Genomic DNA, 9,891 nt, shown 5'->3' on the forward strand with positions numbered 1-9,891 from the left:
GCTGTAGCCAAACAACTGCCTTTGTTCAATACACTGTGGGTAGTTTGCTGCTGTAGTTTTGTTTTCTTCTGTGTTTTAGGGCACCTGTGTAGTTATAGCAGTACTATTACATGTGCTGCCCAATTTTCTTCTGTATTAAGGGTCTGTTCACACATACAGGATCTGCAGCAGATCTGATGGTGCAGATTTGAAGCTATAGATATCATTGTGATTTAATGATTGAACACAGTATAAAATCTGCAGCTTCAGTTATGTGCCAACACATCTGCTGCAGATACTGTACGTTTGAATGCACCCTATATGTGGAGGAACTGACCATTCAAAAAACGTAAAAATACCACTAAGATATATAAACAAACAGGCTACAGTGTGTACCAATATTGCAACAGGAACATACAGATTTCAAATAACAAATAAATACACAAAATAATTAGTGTCAGTGCCTGACAGCTTCCCAAGTCGATAGACCCAGCAGGGGTCTATGCCAGCGTTGTTGTTTTTTTTTGGTAGCCTTGCATCTTTAAAAAGTGATCAAAAGTCTTATCTACCCTAATATGGTATCTATGATATCACACAGCTATAAAGATATAAAAGCTATATAGAATATGGAGATGGAAATTTTTTTTCTATTCGTAAATCATTGTAAGGGTGCCTTCACACGTAACTGGTCCGTTGCGGATCCAGTGCCATTCATCCCTATGAGAACACATACTCGCAGCAGGATTGACAACCTGCTGTATGTGAGTTAACCCCTGCCGCCCGCAGCTCGCCGCCGAGAGCATATATTACCTGCTCGGTGCCGCAGCTGCATATGAGGCTCCCTGCTCCAGTCACGCTCAGCCAATCAGTGCTGCCATGCACTGATTGGCTGAGCGGGACAGGAGTCGGGAGCCTCACATGCAGCCGCGGCGCCGAGCAGGTAATGTATGCTCTCAGCGGCAGGCTGCGGGCTGTGCGGCAGGGGGTTAACTTACATACTCACAGTGGGATGTCAATCCTGCTACGAGTATGTGTTCTCAAAGGGATGAATGGCACTGGATCCGCAGCGGATTTTGCTGCAAATTTGCAGCGTGAAATCCGCTGCGGATCCGTTACGTGTGAAGGCACCCTAAAGCCATATAAATTAGGCACCATTGTAATCATACCAACCTGGGGAATTTAACATGTAATTATTACAGTGTTACAGGTAGAGAATACAGCGCACTGTGTGGTGTAACAGGTAGAGAAAACAGTGTGCTGTGTGGTGTTACAGGGAGAGAAAACAGCGTGCTGTGTGGTGTTACAGGTAGAGAATACAGCGTGCTGTGTGGTGTTACAGGAAGATAATACAGTGTGCTGTGTGGTGTTACAGGTAGAGAATACAGTGTGCTGTGTGGTGTTACAGGTAGAGAATACAGCGCACTGTGTGGTGTAACAGGTAGAGAAAACAGTACGCTGTGTGGTGTTACAGGTAGAGAATACAGCATGCTGTGTGGTGTGGTGTTACAGGAAGATAATACAGTGTGCTGTGTGGTGTTACAGGTAGAGAATACAGTGTGCTGTGTGGTGTTACAGGTAGAGAATACAGCATGCTGTGTGGTGTTACAGGTAGAGAATACAGTGTGCTGTGTGGTGTTACAGGTAGAGAATATAGTGTGCTGTGTGGTGTTACAGGTAGAGAATACAGCATGCTGTGTGGTGTTACAGGTAGAGAATACAGTGTGCTGTGTGGTGTTACAGGTAGAGAATATAGTGTGCTGTGTGGTGTTACAGGTAGAGAATACAGCATGCTGTGTGGTGTTACAGGTAGAGAATACAGCGCGCTGTGTGGTGTTACAGGTAGAGAATACAGCGTGCTGTGTGGTGTTACAGGTAGAGAATACAGCGTGCTGTGTGGTGTTACAGGTAGAGAATACAGCGTGCTGTGTGGTGTTACAGGTAGAGAATACAGCATGCTGTGTGGTGTTACAGGTAGAGAATACAGTGTGCTGTGTGGTGTTACAGGTAGAGAATATAGTGTGCTGTGTGGTGTTACAGGTAGAGAATATAGTGTGCTGTGTGGTGTTACAGGTAGAGAATACAGCGTGCTGTGTGGTGTTACAGGTAGAGAATACAGCATGCTGTGTGGTGTTACAGGTAGAGAATACAGTGTGCTGTGTGGTGTTACAGGTAGAGAATACAGTGTGCTGTGTGGTGTTACAGGTAGAGAATACAGTGTGCTGTGTGGTGTTACAGGCAGAGAATACAGTGTACTGTGTGGTGTTACAGATAGAGAATACAGTGTGCTGTATGGTGTTACACGTAGAGAATAGAGAAGCGGGCTATATCCTTACCCCTGTGGTCGGTGACCTGCCGGGTTGCAAGGGGGTCCCTTGGGTACTTATCATGGTGGTCCGGAGTGGAGTGGTGACCCACCAGAATATCGGTACTGCCACCCACAGAAAGGGGAGATGACCCAAGGATGTGGTATCTACTGTGTAGGTGCCGGAACAATAATCAGAGTCTTGTTACTATAAATAAATCTTCTTTACTGAGAGAATACTTTGTACAATAGCTAATAGCAGACTGTAGACGTGACGAGAGTTGAAGAGAGGAGTTTGTACTGAGAGTCCAGAACAGGGAAAAGGAGTTTGTACTGAAAGTCCAGAACAGTGGAAAAGAGTTTGTACTGAGAGCCCCAACCCAGGGTAGAAGTGTGCTCTGACAGAACTTTAGAAGAAGAAGAATTAGAATACTGAAGACTTGAAAGTAGAAGTGTACTTGTGCCCGTGTTTAAACCTTAGCTGTTGTTATACCACCTGTTGCCCTACAGTGTCGGGTGACCCATCCTATAAGGGTGACACAAGCCCCAGACCCTTACCTGAGCAGAGTGGCCAAGTTAACCTGATTACACCCGCACTGCGAGATAGAGTACGTAGGCTTCTAGCAACTTTGCTCTATCCGGATCAGTTCCTATTGTTATCAGGATACTGTCACGGCTTAAGTTGGGGTGATCTCCGACTTGTACTCCTTTAGTGGCTTAACACTGCATAGTGAGTAGAAGTGCTGCTTTCAAGAAACTGGAGTCTGTGTCTCCCATGTACGCCTATCCACTACCACGGACTAGACTACACTGGACACGGTCTAGGGTGTGGGAACGTGGCAAAGCCAGGGCCCAGCTAGACTACAGCAGGGACTGTCCTATCTTGCGTCCTCTCTCCACCAAGGCTTAGGTAGGACTCAATGAGTGTGGGCATGTACTTCCTCTCCCCATGTGACAATTTCCCACAGGAGGTGTAATGTCCCCTGTGAGTGGTGGAGAAGAAAGTGCAAAAAAAAAAAAAGAAACACAGATATAGGTGAAGAGAAAAGAGGGCTCTCATTGGTGCACAGATTACAACAAACAATAACCTCTTAGTTACTACAGCTGTGCAATATACAGGTACAGTTACATACAGTAGTGACATCTAGTGTCAAAACGTAGGTACTACTTCATTATCACTTTTACTTAAAGTACTGACTTTTGCGAGGTGTGTAAAATACTAATAACACCGGGTTAAGTGAGGAGGGAATGCATCCTCACTTAACCCCCTGGGGGCCACATTGTTCAGTCTGACACAAAGGGTTAAATGTGGATGCCATGCAACCTCACTTAACCCCTTGTGTGCCATACTGTAAGCAGCAAGATGCTGCCTACTGTAAGGTGCAGAATACCTGTCATCACCTGTCATGATGGGTGTTCTTCTCCTGCCTTTTTTGTGTGTGTTTTTCCCTTTTGTTTTTCAGATATCGGTATCCAGATGATTATGTCGGATTTGGTGGACTACGTCAATGACCCGCCTTTTTTTATTATTTTTAAAATGGTGAAAGAGGGTTGTGGCAGTGTTTTTTTTTTTTTTTTTTTTTAATAAAAGATTTTTTTTCTGTTGGGTTGTGTTTTATTTTTATTTTATTACAGGCTTAGTAGTGGAAGCTGTCTGATAGACGGAATCAATTACTAAGTCGGGGCCTAGTGTTAGCCGGTATAAAATGGCTAACACTACCCCCCCAATATTATCCCAGTACCCACCACACTAGGGATACTGGGAAAAGCCAGGTACCACTAGTCCCGAAGTGCCTAATTTGGCACCCCTTGACTAAGTGGTAGCAGAGTGGTATTAGGCTGGGGAGGGCCAAAAAAAATGGTCCTTCCCACCCTGACACTACTAGGCTGTTGTTTGTTTGGTTCTGTTTTCTAAATTATTATTATTATTTTTTTTTTTTAAATGTATAGGGTCCCCCCTTATTCCATAACCAGCCAGGTTTAAAGATCAAACAGCAGCAGAACTAAGACCCCTATAACAAATGGATTTTTGGTAGCTTTAGAACTGAAACTGACAGGTATGCAATGCTTCATGCTTATGCAAAATGGGCTTTTTTCATGTTAGACAAAACTACCCCTTTATGGATGGAGCAAGTTTTTTGCTGTTTGCCATGTGGTAAAACTGACATGTTATCTATATTTACCAAGACAATACAATTACAACAATACCCAAATTAAACAACTTTTATTTTACTACTGTGCTTAAAACTGCTCTATTATGACTCTTATAACAATTTTTATCATTCAGTCTGTAGGGCTGTTTGGCGCGATGGCTATTTTGACAACAGCATATAAATGGTAAAATAGCCAGCATGAAGGATCAGTCTCTCTTGGCTATAACAGTGGCCCTCTGCTGCTGAGAGCAACCGGAAGGCACCATGTATAGAGTGGGCTTGCATCTTGAGCCGGCTATATACAATGTTAATGGCACCAGGTCAAGTATGCTCGTCCTGTGTTAAGGCTAAAATTAGCCAGGTCCTTAAGAGATTAAAGGAAATCTAACACTCTTATAGAGGCTAATGGGGGACTTTACCATGTGCAGTGCCTTTGATATGGTGATTCGTTTCTTTACAATATCAATTTTTCTTATAAGCAAATGAGGCTATTCGGTGCACTGGGGTCCACTTTGCACCAATACAGCTTCCCATCTGCTCCTCCTCCATTAATTCTGAACCACGCCTCTGCAGTGATGTAAATCAAGACCACTGCTGAGATAGCTCAGTATTCACGAGAAGCCAGGGTAAGAGGAAAGGATGGGTGGCTGTATTGGTTCAACGAGGAGTGAAGAACTTCCACACTGAATGGACTCATGTGTATATAAGAAAAACTGATATTGCATAGAACCACCCCTAGTAGCCTCCATCAGCAAGTCGGGATGCTCTAACCTGCTGATAGATTCTCTTTAAGGGTCTGAATAAAGAAATCTTTAAAAATTGTCAAGTGGAATGATATTCGAGGTATATTTGCAGTTTCAACTCATCTGGGTACAATGGGAAATTGTATGTTTTGACCAAGACAGCAGATTTATCAATGTAATTTCACCAGTTGTGCATTCTGGCAAATGATTAACTGAAAGAGAATTTATGAGCAATCCGTTTAGTGTTTTCTTAAGTAAAAAAATTCAAGACTCTATTCATTGGAAATGTAAGATGTTAGGAAAAAAGCATTTTCTTGCATTACTACACTTCAGCAAAGCAATTAGTAAAGGCTAAAGTCTGTTACATAGTCACTGCGATTAGTCACTTTTATTGAATGCTGTAAAAAGGATCTACCCATGTCAGTGCCATAAATCTATGGGTAAATAGAGTTTACTGATTAAAAACTTTTATAGTAATTCGCTTCTATATATGGGCTCTTTGTCTATAGAAGCATTTACTCTAGATATCAGCCCTAACCTTTGACTTTGCTCCTTCCTCACAGAATTTAGCATTGTTCTACAATTTGTGTCTCCTCAAAGAATACAAATTCTCCAAATATAGATATACAGGTAAAGGAATTCACCTATTTTAACATGAATAACAAATAATGTTGTGGTAACACATAGGGGGAAATTTCTCTCGCCCCCTGCAGTCCACTGAATATACTAAGGGGTGCAAGCCTCCAGAACAGGTGTCGATTTCTGCCATGGTTTATGCCTGTTCCCAAGCGCAATTCTTGGTAAATTAGGCAGGAAGGGAGGCCATGCCTCCTTCTTGCAGGGCTTGTCCCCCCCATCTGTCAAGCAGGGCTTATGCCATGCCATGGAAAAGGCAAAAATACGCACCTTTTACATGCATGCTGGAGCACATGTTGATAAATGCCCCATATTGTTTTATAGGTAATTATCAGCTTGATTTTGCACACATTCCTATGTGAAACATTGAAGTTTAATCCAAAGTGTCAGCATTCAAGATGGCTAGCATGTCGGTGATATGGCCTAACAGGTTCCCTCCTCCCCCACAACTTCTATCTGCCATTTTCATTTCATAAGGGCATTTTCTTGATTACAGAAATAAAGATATTTTACAACTTTCTACACAACTATATTACTTTAATGAATATTGATATACAAACCTGTTTGTCATTTTCAATTTCTGCTATATTACAGGAAATAACTAATGACAGGGAAGGGATATGCAACACTAATCTCCACCCACAGCATTAATCCGCATAAAATGAATTCACAAACCATACTACCTACTGACTCCTTAGGGCCCTATTACAAGGGACAATTATTGTTCAAAAAACCGTTAGATTGTTCGGATTTGAACAATAATCGTTTAGTGTAATAGCAGACAACGATTAAACGACCAACGAGAAATCGTTAGTGGTTTGATAGAATTTGGACCTATTTTTATCGTAGATAATTTGCAAATCGTTCGCAAGATGCTGTTCAGTCGTCTGCATAAGAATGGTCATAAGTAACGATCATTGTTCCGTGCAATTGGGTGATGGATTTCAGGTCTTTCGCCATAGCGGTCGTTTGAGATCGCTTCATGTATTAGTACCCTTAAACCACTGCTGCTGCTGGACATTACAGTGAAGTTTCCAGAAGAAGAGAGGAGTTATGTAATTTAGATTTATATTTAATCCAGCTGTGAGAGGAAGTTAGTTCAGTTGGAGGGAAAAGAGACTAAGAAGGTGGTCAGTAAAGTTAGAGGGGAGTGACTGAGGGGAAAGCAGCTAGAGGTAGAGAAACCTTCAACTTCTTGGACAACTGTAATGTCTAAAGCATACAACAATACATGCAGAAATGAGCACAACTCAAGGATGCTCGAGTGCAAACATTCAGCATTTAAATACCGATGGCTGAAGAAGTTGGATGCAGTCACAGGGAGTCCTGGAAAACATGGATACAGCCTATGTTGCACTCATCTTTAAATACATGCAAAGTGTTTGCAGTTCTGACTTTTCAGAACTTGTATTCTACGTCTGTATCCAGCTATCATTTGCAGGTTATAGTGTCAATGCAGTCAGTGGTGGGTAGCAGACAGTATAATTAATGGCCACTCCATGGAACATGCCATCCCTCAAGGATTCTGCAAATGTGTTGCCTGAGGCAATAAACTCATTTGGCCTAATGGCAGGATTGGTCTGTCCATTGACAACAAATTGGTGCAGCCGCCCTAACATCTTTACTGGCCTTTATAAGAAGGGGAAGCAGCGGAGAGCTGTTTGGTCTGCAGAAGTCCTTGTTGCCTATCAAAGACTGCGACATATCTCCAGCTGCACACAGGCAAAACGTCATTCTCTCACCACAGCTGACCAATTCCTCCTCATCTGAGTTGAGTGTAAAAGACTCACAGGTGGCTACACATAATTTTATGGGGTAATGGAAGATGGGGGGCAATTATAGTTTCCACTTCTTGGTAATCAGACATTTTGCAGCCGTTTTGTTGTGAAAGAGCCATCTCCCAGTCTTTTGAACCTGTCTGAATGGAGGGACATTGAGCATATAAAAAGTATATAACATTTGGTACCAAAAAATCCTCTTTATTCCATGGGCAATAAAATACAAACAGGTAAAAATGCTGGGGTAAAGCAGAAATTCACCCTATATCCCTAAATATGTCCGAAGTCATATAAGAAGGAGGGTAAATTGGGTAAAATGATATATAATTATAACATGAGCAGAATATCCTCTGACAATAAGGAGATTGTTTTATTTTAAAATAACAGCAATTATTTGCTATTAAAGGGGTAGTGCGGCGCAAAAAAATTATTCACATAATAACACACATTACAAAGTTCTACAACTTTGTAATGTATGTTATGTCTGTGAATGGCCCCCTTCCCCGTGTCCCACCACCCCCGCCCATGTACCCGGAAGTGTGTGGTGCATTATACATTACCTGATCCGTGTCGAGGCCGTCCGCCATCTTGTGCCAAATCTCTGTACACTGTGAGCATAGGAATTTTTTTTTCTGGGATTAATTCTATGACTTAGAATAAACTTTAAGGGTACGTCCACACTAAGGAAATCACGCGGGGAACTCCCCGTGGATTCAGACGCTGCTTCACTGTCCGCCTGTCTCATAGACTCCTTTTTATGGTCCGGCAGATTCCACTGTCGCCCAAAGAATGAGCCTGTTAAATAAATATTTGTACATTTTACTAGATTTAGTTCCATATGGTCTTTTCAGTGATGTTTCCTTGTACAGTATATAACATGAGTGTCTTTATGGCATTTGCCAGCACCTTCTGTTTTTGTTCCACTCAAGAATTTCCTTTTATATATACATCTTACATTGTTTAAAGGGGTTGGCCACTTTATAGTAAAATAGGTCAGTACAAAGTATTAGTAACTGTACTCACTATATATACTGACAGCAGCTCCCTGTGTACCTCATAGAGCTAAAATCAGACCCCCCTCCTCCAGGCTGTGCTGCCCTGCTCTGTGGTGTTTTGGTCCATAAGATTGCTGACATGGAGGAGCATGTGACCATGCCCCGCCCGCCAGTGTCCACCACTGAGCCTGTATATGTCTATAGAGGACACAGGGGACAGGGCATGGTCACATGCTCCTCCATGTCAGCCATTTTATGGACAGAAACAAAACAGAGCAGGGCAACCCAACCTGGTGAAGGGGAGTCTGATTTTAGCTCTATGAGGTACACAGGGAACTGCTGTCAGTATATACATTGAGTACACTTACTAATACTTTGTACTGACCTATTTTACTATACTCACTGTATATACTGATAGCAGCTCCCTGTGTACCTCAAAGAGCTAAAATCAGACTCCCCTTCACCAGGCTATGCTGTCCTGCTCTGTTTTGTTTCTGTCCATAAAATGGCTGACATGGAAGAGCATGTGACCTTGCCCTGTCCCCTGTGTTCTCCATAGACATATACAGGCTCAGTGGTGGACACTGGCGGGCGGGGCATGGTCACATGCTCCTCCATGTTGGCCATCTTATGGACCAAAACACCACAGAGCAAGGCAGCCCAGCCTGGTATTAGCTCTGTGAGGTACACAGGGAGCTGCTGTCAGTATATACAGTGAGTATACTAACTAATGCTGTACACTGAGCAATTTTACTATAAAGTGGCCAACCCCTTTAAGTTTAAATATAGACATCTTACAGTGATTACATAAGTCCAACCACAGCAATTTTTTTTCAAAAGGCAGGGGATAGGGGGAACATAAGGGCCCTATTCCACCGGACGATTATCGTTCAGATTATCGTTAAATCTTTAGAATCTAAACGATAATCGTTCGGTTGAAATGCAGTTAACGATTAACGACCGAACGAGAAATCGTTGATCGCTTTATAAGACCTAGACCTATTTTTATCTTTGCTCATTCGCAAAACGTTCGCAAATCGTTCGCATTGAATAAGACATCGTTCGGTCGTTCGCAATAGATACGAACGCAATAGCGAATCAATAGCGAAGAAAATACTCGCAATTACTATCATAAGTAACGATTATCGTTCCATGGAAATGACTGAACGTTTTCAGGTCTTTCGCAATAGCGGTCGTTTGAGATCGTTAATGATTATGCAAACGATAATCGTCCGGTGGAATAGGGCCCTAACATGATACTAACCTGCCTCTCCCTGTGCTTTTTCAGTGATGGATTGCCACTCT

This window comes from Dendropsophus ebraccatus, chromosome 2, assembly GCF_027789765.1.
Source record: "Dendropsophus ebraccatus isolate aDenEbr1 chromosome 2, aDenEbr1.pat, whole genome shotgun sequence".
In the NCBI taxonomy this organism is placed as follows: Eukaryota; Metazoa; Chordata; class Amphibia; order Anura; family Hylidae; genus Dendropsophus; species Dendropsophus ebraccatus.